Source organism: Pinus tabuliformis, chromosome 1_1, assembly GCF_031772625.1.
Source record: "Pinus tabuliformis cultivar Carrire ecotype Pingquan chromosome 1_1, CPIR1, whole genome shotgun sequence".
Classification (NCBI taxonomy): domain Eukaryota; kingdom Viridiplantae; phylum Streptophyta; class Pinopsida; order Pinales; family Pinaceae; genus Pinus; species Pinus tabuliformis.
In genome coordinates this window covers 540,049,671-540,061,737 of record NC_142297.1, presented here as the reverse complement: position 1 = coordinate 540,061,737, position 12,067 = coordinate 540,049,671, and the positions used below count along the sequence as shown (strand labels likewise).

General features: G+C 35.6%; 1 pseudogene; it reads left to right on the top strand.

Annotated features, from left to right (window-relative positions):
• The first annotated feature begins 521 nt into the window (after positions 1–521).
• Positions 522–5,972, top strand: LOC149214205 (putative L-gulonolactone oxidase 6; annotated as a pseudogene).
• Positions 5,973–12,067: the final 6,095 nt, after the last annotated feature.

The following is a 12,067-nucleotide window of genomic DNA, read 5'->3' as shown; positions in this document are numbered from 1 at the left end:
GCTGCACAAACTTGAATAAACATGAGGAGGAGGAAAGCAATTAATGCGGCATTTGAACATGAGGAGTAGAAGGACAGCAGTTAATGGGGCATTTACCTAACTCAGTTTCTCGGAGTTCTTTTCTTACTTGACCTAAGTGTAAGTGAAATAGTTTAATTTTAATATTTTACACCAAAAATTTTAGATAAATTATTTATAATATTTTATAATTATATATAAAAAAAAATATCAACGTGATATAATTAAACTTCACCATTGTAACAATGTGTACGATACTTATTATATAAACACAGACTAATTTTCTACTTTTTCATAATTTTAGAAATATAAACACAGACTAATTTTCCACTTTTTCATAATTTTAGAAATGTGAATGTGAGATCAGCGATTCCTCCTACCTGACATCAGCGAATTCAGCTATTTAAACGCCCTGGATATCGTGTGGTTCTCAAGCTCCGCTTGTCCAAACTATTTTCTCTAGTGCGTGCTCGCTGTTATCGGTCATTTGGTTCCATCGCCCAATGGAGTTTGGCACGGCTATTTTGATCTCGTGCTATGCTTTCCTTCTGTTCGCCCCTATTGTGAAATCTAGCCCGCCCGGACCCGTCGTTGAATGTTCTGAATCTGATGGATTTACCAACTGCACAGTTTCTAATGCTTATGGTGTGTTCCCCGACCGTAGTACCTGCAGGGCTGCGCAAGTCGTCTATCCTGCCACCGAAAAGCAACTTCTGACCTCCGTTGCCGAGGCCGTTCAGAAGAATCAGAAGATGAGAGTTGTGACTCGTTACTCGCACAGCATTCCCAAGCTTGTATGTCCTGGTGGAGAGTCCGGTCTTATCATCAGCACACGGCATCTACACCATATTGTCTCTGTGGACAAGAGCGGAATGAGGATGACATTCGAGAGCGGTGTGACTCTTAAGGATCTCATTGATGCCGCTGCCAAAGAAGGTCTCGCGTTGCCTCATTCGCCATACTGGTTGGGTGTAACTCTAGGGGGAATGCTAGGCACTGGTGCTCATGGTAGTTCCCTCTTCGGTAACGGCAGCGCTGTTCATGAATTTGTTGTGGGTATGAGATTAGTAGTCCCTGCATCGCAGAACGAGGGATATGCCAAGGTTGTGAGCCTCACTGAAGCAGACGAGGATCTTAATGCACTCAAAGTTTCTTTGGGGGTTCTCGGAGTCATTTCTCAGGTATTAATGGAATATCCTAGAAAGATATAACTGAATTCTATTTAATTTTAATAGAAGATTTTAAAATTTAACCAATCGCAGGATAAATATTCTCAAATAAAACTATGATGTAATTTTATTGATGAGATGAGTGTGAGGTTAGTTGAGGTTAGTTTTATGGGAGAAAGGTCTCTTACACCTGATTGTATTTCTTTCTTTCTTTTCTCATTATTATTTATTATAATTTTAGATTGAGCATATAAATATTTATTATTATTATTTTTAATTTGGTTAATAAATATATTTATTTCAAAATTTTAATTTAATTATTAATCATTATTATGTAAATGACAGTAATTTCAGAATATTTTAAATTTATCTTAAAAAATAGTAATACATTTTTTTTAATTAAATTGATTAATTAAAAAAATGTTATATTAACCATTCTTCATAGTTAAGAATCTTGTTAGATGTTGTTGAAGGAGTTTTGCTCGAGCAGTAGAGGGCAGGCTCAAATCTGTGGAGACATACTTTATTTTATGGAAATTATGAAAAAGATGTATAACCAAGTTCTATTGAAAACATTAATAATCCTCCCACCTAATTTTTGTGTAACCTCTAGATTTTATAGAGCTCTAACCTTGACAAATTTACATATTTACATTTTTACTCTACTTAAATTTAAGCAAAAAAAATTTGAATACCATAATATAGCTTATGAGATGAAGTATTTTTCTCTCAGACTTCATGCTTTTGTGATTCATGATATATTCTTTATATCTTCAGGAAAAAATCACATTGAAAACAAAAGGTTGACACTTTTGGAACCCACATCAAAGTTCATCATCATGACCAAGAATTTAATTTATCTATTTTTCAGAAAATATAGTTTCAAAAATCATCCTCCATTTTCTATGAAAAAGAATTTGTGATTTTTTTTACAAAAGTTTTGTCATATATTCTTATTCATTTTTCATAAATCTTAAAACCGACATTTTTGAGTAGTAAGCATATACATAATATTTAAGTATTTACAATAAAATTGCTGAGAATTCAATTTAAAAACAAAAATAATCACAAACTTTTTAAACATGGGAAAAACATCATTTCATAAAAACTTTGTGTTGGACGACATTTTCGAGTAATAAGCATATACATGATATTTAAGTATTTACAGTAAAATTGCTGGGAATTCAATTTAAAAGCAGAAATAATCACAAAATTTTTAAACCTTCTAAATCACTGAAAAAACATCATTATTAAAACTAATATTATGAAAATGACCCTCTCATTATTAAAAAAACTAACTCATATTATATAGTTATAAATACTAACGCAGTTTGGCCTAGCACACGAATTCGCAGATGTCACGTGGTACCCTGATCAGCGAAGGGTCCTTTATAGAGTGGACGACCGAGTGCCGGTTAATACATCCGGGAATGGAGTAAATAATTTCCTAGGGTTTCGCCCTGCATCTCATCATCTACTAGCCTTTACCAGGATACTAGGTAGGAAAATCCAACATGAATAGTCATCCAGATTGATATACATATGGATATCGATATGGAGACTCAGTTTATCAAATTCACTGTTCTTAGTTTCTTAATTCGTTAATGTTTGAATTTGCAGAGGACGACGCAGAAAGCCATCATAGCATTCACAGCAAGTGCGTATTCTCCTCCGAAAACAAGAGGATTCAGTTGACATCGAAATGACATATTATAGAGCCGACGACCCCAACACTCCTAGATTGTATGAAGATGTGTTGGAGGAAATTGAGCAAATGGCGCTCGTGAAATATGGAGGTCTGCCTCACTGGGGAAGGAACCGAAACATTGAATTTGAAGGGGTCATGAAAAAATACAGCAAATACGAGGCGTTTCTGGCAGCCAAAACCAAATACGATCCAAAGGGACTCTTTTCCAATGAGTGGATAATCAAGAAGGATGGATGTGCTCTGGAAGGACTGATCGTGTGCTCAGAAGATGCGCTACTTCTGCAAAGCTGGAAGGGTGTACACAGAAACCCGCGTTTGCAGCCACATTGAACGCCCGCCAAGCTGGATAATGGAGAAAACAGTATGGCCTTTACTTACTAAGATATTTCATGCTAGTATCGTCCTTGCTGTAAGTGTCTTGTTATATCAGCGTTGTTTAAAGAGCAGTCGTCATTGAGTATTGTGTATTTATGTGATATTGTGGCCAGGTGACCCCATACTCGTATGTATTTCATTTGAAATAAAGTACCTACTTCTCATATTTTGATGACAGAGCAGGTCACTGACGATTTCAAGATCCTTTAAAAATACTTCAATGCATCTTTTGCACATTGATTGCCGGAAGCTACTGTTCAACATACATTGATAAAGGAGTTCTTCCACATAAGCAGTCCTTCTTGGAAGTTATAGCTACTTTCATTGTTCAATTTGTTTATTCTCGGAAAAAGTAGTGACTCGGATTATTAGGCCTATTGTTTTGAAATTTATTATTTTATGGATAAACATCTTTTAGCTGATGAGGAGTTGTTCTCAAATTCCATTTAAACGGAACCCCAATTCTTTAAGCTTTCGGCTGCAGGTTTAATATACACTATCCACAAAACCAAGGACTAAGACTTGGCACTTTTCCAAAGTTTTGCTTGTATCCGAGATTTGGGATAATTTAGTAGTAACTTCATCGCCAGCAACTCGGATTTCTTTAGCCCCGGAGATGTCTCCCTCCAGATATTTCCCACTCCTACGATCCATATGTTTCTCCATTGATCTGGATGTTTTGTCAACACGTATGTGTTTTGCAATCCAGATATTTGCTGATTCAGTTCGTTACAATGTTGCACACTTTGCAAGGTTCGGATATATTTTGGCCCAAATATCCCTTTCTAACCTCCCAATGGGGCCAACCCGAATGACTTATGGTCCATATATAAATTTATATCCTCATTCAATTATCCTTTATAAAACATTTGTTGGGGTCCTCCTAGAATACCTTCTTGTTCACCTTATAAACTTTTATTTAGAAATATTGGAATCTCGCTCATTTGCAATGCTCATGCTTGGTGAGGCTTGGATAGGGATAACTTTTATTGCACAAATTTCGAAGTCTTGTTGTGGGTTCACCTTAGATACTCATGTTTTGAGCATGTTTTCAATCTGAATCTAGGTTTAAGCTATACTATTAATACTTACGAAGTTTTGATGCTCCTCAACCTACATACTTTCTTTAGTTTCAATTGCACATTAGGTCACTTGACCTTCTTCTTCAACTTTAATCCAAGTCTCAAGTATTATGGAATTCTCTCTCGTAGTAGAACCTTCATCACATTAAACTCTTCTTTTAGCTTTGAAATCTCTTTGTTAAATTCATTATCACCCAAATTCTTTCTTTTGCCAAACATTTTAGCATTCTCTTCCATCTTTTTATGGCTTTTCTCTAGACTAATTTTCAGACTATCCTTAGTCATCTTCATCTCTTTCTCTATGATATTTCCATGCTATACTATGATCTATGTTAAAAAGTTAGTACAAATGCATAACACATTTATTGAGAAGAATATTAAACCATAATTAACAACAAAAAACATGCAAACATAAACAACAATGTTTACCGTGGGAAAACCCCAACTCCGGGAAAAAACCCAGCCAATGGACTTCCATTAGTCCTTGGTCAAATCCCTTCCAAAGCCATCCAAGTGAGCCTTCACTGCTCACCTCCCTGGCCCATTACAATGAAGTCTTCCAAGCCTCTTAAAGGCTCAATTACCTAAAATCCATGGGAAGATTACCATGGGAAACCAAAAAACTATGGGCCCAAAACCACTGGTATTGACCTATTCGGCTTTATTTCTTTCCTCAAATCAATTTTACGTAATGATCCCCCCTTAAACCTTGACTTGTGGTTTCCCTAACAAAATCCCCATGCTCACTCTAGCCTTTCCCCCCTGAAAGTTTATACCGAGGGTGTCTATTAACCCAACATGCCCCCTATCATCTAGGTCTAACATTAGACTTTACCAACAATTTCCCAGGGGTATGCATGCCTTACCAGGACTTACAATAGTATGCCCATTTACATACAATACAATTTTTAACTCCATTATAATAATTGTTTTTTAATTGTTGTTATCTTGATCCATCCTCTCACCTCAAAACACCTATTGGTCTCCTCATCCAAGTACAACCACATTCTACGAATCCATAATAAATCATTTGATTGACACATTCTGTCAAACTTAATTTGCATGCAAATAATTCCCATGGTTTCTCTCTCTATGCACTTATGCTTTGCAACCTCCATTGGTCCTCCATGGTATCCTTTGGCACCAAAAACTACAACAATACATATTCTTCAAAATATGATATTTTTATAGGAAGATCCATAACCTAAGGAGTGCCTCCTACACTAAAAAAATGAAATCACCTATAAATATTTCTCCTTGCTAATGTATGTATCGTTGCCTTGACTATACATACTTTCATAACCAATATTCATTTACACAATCATTGTAGTCCTTTGTTCTTTGCTTGTTAGGTATGTCAATGTGAAACCTTACACTCATTGCATCTTGCAAGGCATTTCATCCCTGCTAGTTTTGGAGGCTCAAATCGGCCCTGACAAACATCAACATCTCCACGATTGTGCAATCTCCAAGTTTGATGACCATATGGAGGGTCATCTTTATCTCAGTGTGTCCCCTCAATATATGAAACCTAACACACATACTCTAGAATCTCTCCTCCAGTACATCCATCATGCGACACACATAATATCTTCACCTTTCACTGGGGGGAAATGCTAATTAATTTTATTTTATATGATGTCTTCACATTTCTCTACCATTATCAATTCCTCCAACACAATGTGGATGATCTAGTCAAGATCAAGATTCAACACATAAAGATGCTTGATTGTGATATCCATCTAGTCTCTTGGAAAATCCCCTACTACTTCGATGCTTCCAACATGTAGAACCTCATCAGCATCATTGTGGTGACCATGACCACTTATCCACAACATTGTTCTTCTCCTTGTCATTGCTATGACACCTCCACCTGCCACTTGTGCTCCTATGCATCAATCCTACAAACATGATACCCTTCGACTCCATCAATTTGAAACTATATGCCTCTTGGAATACCACTGATAACTCCAATATCACCCCAACAAACCACAGTCCTATTTTCTACAAACAAGCCATAGGTAAAAATTGCACCTGTTGTAATATGTTCAAGTTGAGTAGTCTCCAAATACGATCCCATTAATGTAAATTTCACCAGTGATGTTCCATTCTCTTGCATACAACACCATGCTCCCTACCATTTCATTGTCATAGTTGTTGTCACTTTGCAGAGGCTACATAAACCCTCTACTTTGTAGCAAATCTATCACTTATGAACTTCATGTACATTCACTTAAACACACATGAATTTTCACATATAATCAAGCCCTTCCTTCTAGTTCCATGGTCCATGTGATTGTCCTCACCATGCACTTTGATGTTGCTACCTACTAACCCACCCCTTTTCAAGAATAACAAACACCATATCCATCTAGTATCACCTCAACGGATATACACTCATGAGTCATCACATCCATTGAGATTATCTTGGCATTCTATACCCCTTTGTCCTTTATTGTCTTCACTATCAAGAGGAGGCATACTAGTCTATTTCCACCCCTATTTCCATTATTATTGACACATAAGGCTAAATAAACCCTTGGAAACAATGACATCCCTCTGAAGAAAATATCTAGCTATGATACCAATTATTAACAAATTACCATGAATACATAACATATTTACTGAGATAAACCATAAACAACAAAAAAACACATGCAAACATAAACACCAATGTTTAACCTCGGAAAACCCCAACTCCTGGGAAAATCCTAGTCAATGGAATTCCATTAGTTCTTGGCCATAACCTTGGCTATGCTAACGAAGGTAGACTTCACTTCTCACATCCTTGGCCCTTTACAATGAAGTATTTCAAGCCTTTTAAAGGCTCCATTACATCAATTCCACGAGAAAATTGCCATGGGAAACCAAAAGACCATGGCCCCAAAACCACTACTATTGACCCAATCAACTTTGACTCTTTCCTCGAGTAAAGTTTACCTAACAAGCTACACACAAGCCTCTATAGTAACACGTATTTTTTACCTTGTTACACAATACCTCACCAAGATTCTCTCCTCTGAAGTTGGTATTGAAATTATCCTCTGAACGTGGTATTTCGGTATCCTTGGTTCCTTCCTGTAGAACCTATTGAGCTTACTGTGCTCCTCTTAGGCTTCTACACTTTATTCACTCTTCTCACAATTTTACCCACAATTTCAGCTTGTGGAATTGTCTCAACAATTGCTCTCCATCCTTAGATGTAGGTTGTTAGAGTTCCTCTTTTTCTACAATAATATTTGCTACACTTATTTATTCTTTGTTTTTTTATTGCAACCTACAATCAACAATTTCTCTTCCCAAATTACCTTGAAAATAGAAATTTAGGATTATATTCTCCTTTCGAAACACATTTGGACTAGTCCTTTCAAACCTAATCTTCACAAAAAGGATAAGGCAACACAAATATGTGGATATGCTAAGATAGCACTGATATAAAAATCATAGATTTTGATTAGTAAGCCAGCATAATATATTATATTCCCACATGAAAGAATAGACCAATTCTTGAAATAAGGTTAGAGGAGCACCTTGTGATGACAATAACGTTAACAAGCCACACATGAGAAATCAAATGCATGCTTTAGATCTAAAACTTAATAATCGTAAACTTCTTATAATAACCATGCAAAATGAACTCACATGCATAGAGGATTCAATAAATCATTAAAGAAATGTGTATCATTTTAGGCTTTCTACAGTTCATTTGTGAGATTAAAAGAAGTGATTCATTACAACTTTAATCTTTGTATACACAAAAATCAATTATAGAATAAAAATGTTGTACTGAGAAACATAGTACAAAACAACATTCATTGTTGGCACAAAAAACTTGTTATATTTCGAAGCAACAATGTACATTAGGACACCACGATTAATATATCGAACATTAAACAAGTAGATATACAACCTATAATGGTAAATGAACAAAAAGGAAGGGAAACGGGATGGGTTGGTGGGACCAACCATCCAACTCTTTTCCTCCTGGAAAATAGTAAATCACAAATTCAATGAAATAAAAAAATGATAATGCATGAAACCTGGTATAACATTTACATTAAAGAGATTCCCAGTCTTTACATTATGTGGAGATCAATCAGAATCCGGTGACCCTTTCATCCCTTTCTTCTTCTTCACTTGGTGAAAGTAATGATTCTAGTAACCAGGAATCTAAGAAGAAGAAGAAAAATAAGCAAGGGGGAAACCAAAAAACCATTTCCATGAAAGTGGATAATGTTGAAAAATATTACAATATGCCTCATAAAATTAAATTCCCTTGCAAGATTCATAAGGGTGACCACCTTCTTAGAAATTTCCCTGGTACTCCCCAAGTATTAGAAGTATGGTACACAGGATCACATGAACCCTTGCCGTCAACCTGTAAAGATCATGCTCGTGACAAACCATCAACTAGTGATAATAAGGTTGACGATAAAAAGGGTAAATTTAGGTTTCCCTGTAGGTTATGTGAAGGGAATCATCAAACTCACCTTTTCTCTCATATGGATGAAGCCTCAAAATTGTTGAAAAACATTACTATTTCTCAGCAACAAATTCCAAGTGGTTACTTTTAGTTTTCCCCCAATCCTCCATTAGTTGATGAAGTGGTTGATTCGATTCCATCTTGAATTAATATCACTCTCCCTCGGCGTGAATCCCATGAGTCCTTTTCCATCCAACCATTGGTTGAGAAAGTGGTTGACTCGATTCCATCTCTAGTCGGTCGTAATCTCCCTTTAGATATTGAAGTTAATACTGCTAAGTTTCTTCTTGTTTCTTTAGATCCAATTGAAAAAGGGGGCATTCCTCATGTTCGCATGGAACCCCCTCCAAGTAATGTGCTAATTTCCTTTGATTGGAATCAATTGACAAAGCGTCATCTCCCTTCTTACATGCCTTCCAAATCGTGGTGAAGGCTTGTGATAAGAAAATATATCACACTATTATAGACGAAGGCACCACTGTTAGCATTCTAGTCTCGAATGCTTGATAAGCTTTAGGTCCCCCGCAGCTTGTGTCCATTACTCAAGATTTGTTGCCTTTTAACAAAAGAGTCAATGAACCTTTATCGATCCTTCCTCAATTTCGTATTACCTTAGAAGGAAAAAATATTTGTATTTATGTTATGGTAGTCCAAGGCCCCTTGCATTTCAATATGCTCCTTTGGGAAGACTATGTTTATGCCATGAAAGTTGTTTTATCCACACTCTTCGAGTGATGTCTTTCCCACATGATGGAAAAATTGTGATTGTTTACCATCTTTCATTTGTTGGTACTGATTTGACTACCAATCATCGAAATTCCCTAAACATTCCTAATATCCAAGTGGTATACTCGTCACCACAGCTTAATTATGTGACAACCTGTTCCCTTCCTACACCTACTAACAAAGAAGAACCTCTCATTGTTTTCTCGATTTCTTTTGACCTAAATCTAGTAGGTAATATGGTCCATGTGGGTATTGGTGTCCACCCGCCTATTTCACTTGGACTCCCACCACTGTCTATGTCAGTTTTTTTTTTCCTTAATTGCAGAACAATTTACTATTTTTGACAGTTTTTTGGGTTCTGAACTTTCGGAGTTGTTTTCGGGCCCTAAATGACATTTTTTGGGAACATTTTCCCAACTTCAGGTTTCTATTGATGTTCGACTTTCAAATTTATATTCCTCGGACAAATATTTCTAACAAGGTATTGTGTGCGTCAAAACATATATCATATGCCAAAGTCACGACCCCCGGAAGTTGATGTACCAATTACCTAAACGGGCCCATATTTTTGGCGCTTCATCTCCTAGGGTTAGGTTTTTGGATGTTTAGGGTTTTCCATTGTTTCTTAATAATAAATAGGCCTTCGAGCCTCATTGTAACACAGTTAAGAGGCATGTGGCTATCTAGTCAATTCAGTGTCCTAAATTGCTCTACATAAATTATCAATCCGGGTATCGTAAACTGATGAAGTGTGGTGCAATATATGTGCTTAGTTAACCTTTCTCTTACTTCGTTGTTTTATAGTTTATGTTGTTTTTGGGGGTTTTGTTTCTCATGCTTAAGGAAATTAATCTAAGAAAGACAATCTATGCTTCTAAATGAAATCTCTAAATGTTAATGGACAACTAAATCTAATGACTTTTAACGTTAAAATCTAATTTCTAAAGAAGGGAGAAAAGGAAATGAACAAATCAGAACTTTGGATAGTTAGATTAATCTAAGCCGGCAAAATGTCTATGAAATGAAAGAAAAAATGATAATTCTATTTAAAATGGAAAGCAAATACAAAGCATGTAACTAAATGAAGTGTTTTTTCACTATGCTACACAATTTTGGGAGAACTACCTCCTTGTGATAGCATTTTTTTGAGGGACTCCATACTTCATTGTTCTAAAACCGAAAATGAAATGCAAGGAAAAACTTAGTCATTAGTAAAATGTTTCACCACTTAGTCTTAGGTTCAATCATCGACGAAGGGCTTTTGGAAATATCTATTTAAATCATGAGTTACTAAATTGATAAGAAAATGGCATTAAGCTATTTAACTCTAAACTAATGAACAACAAGAAATCTCATTCATAAACACAACATTTCACCATTTAGTTTGAGGATAAACCATCAACGAAAGGCTTTGAGAACATCTATTTATGTAATGAGTGACTACTCTAATAAGCAAATACAAAAAACATGTAAAGGAGAACTAATCTATTGTGTGCTCTAATGCTCGAAGCACCAACTGGAAAATACTTTCTTGGACTATTTTGATAAACATAGATTACATAGTTAGATAAATCTACAATCAACCGGTTGAACACACTTGCATGAATTAAAATTGCATGAATGGAAAATCTAAACTATTAAACTTGAAAACAATCAAATGACATACTTGAATGAAATTAAAGCAAAACTACAAAATAAAATCTACTCTACCTTACATTCTAATATGCTCCATGACATCTACTTCACATCTCCTTCCATGTTGAGAACATCAAATCTTTATTCAAATTCTTCAAAATTACAAAAGTTTACAAAGCTCTCCAAAACTACAAAAGCTCCAAAAGCTACAAGAGCTTCCAAAAAAAACTCCAAAACTACCAAGCTCTAAGCTAACAAATGAAGGAGAGAGATCTCCTATTTATACAAAAAGATGAGAAGTCATCTCATTAATGAGAGTCCATGAATCTCTCCCTATACCTCTAGAGTTCTAATCAAAATAGGAAATGATAAGGCACATGTCTTCTTAGAGTTTCAATACAAATAGGAATTGTGACACATATCCTCATGATCCTCTCCACTCAAATTCGAATTTGGCCTTAGGGTGCCACATAAAGGTCTTCTAGAAGCCTCCTTTTGACCTACACATGTCAACAATCTCAACCCACTTGTTAGGTATAAGCATATGCATATTATTTCTAATTTTTAACCCCAAATTCACTTAAAAAGGCTAAGAATTAATAAAGTTTGGAAAAGCATAAATGTGACCCAATGATAATAAAAGTGAGATGAATGTAGTGACATGGTAGTGAAATGTAGGTGATATAATGGACATAATAGTGAAAGTGTAATGGAAATGAATGACAATTTCAAGACCCAACATACCCCCAAACTAAAGCTATTGCATGTCCTCATGCAATATATATTACATTAATTCTTTTGATCTTTGGACTTTTGGCTTAACTTTGCATGATATCATTTGATAACTTCATACTTCTGCAAAGTGTTTTAC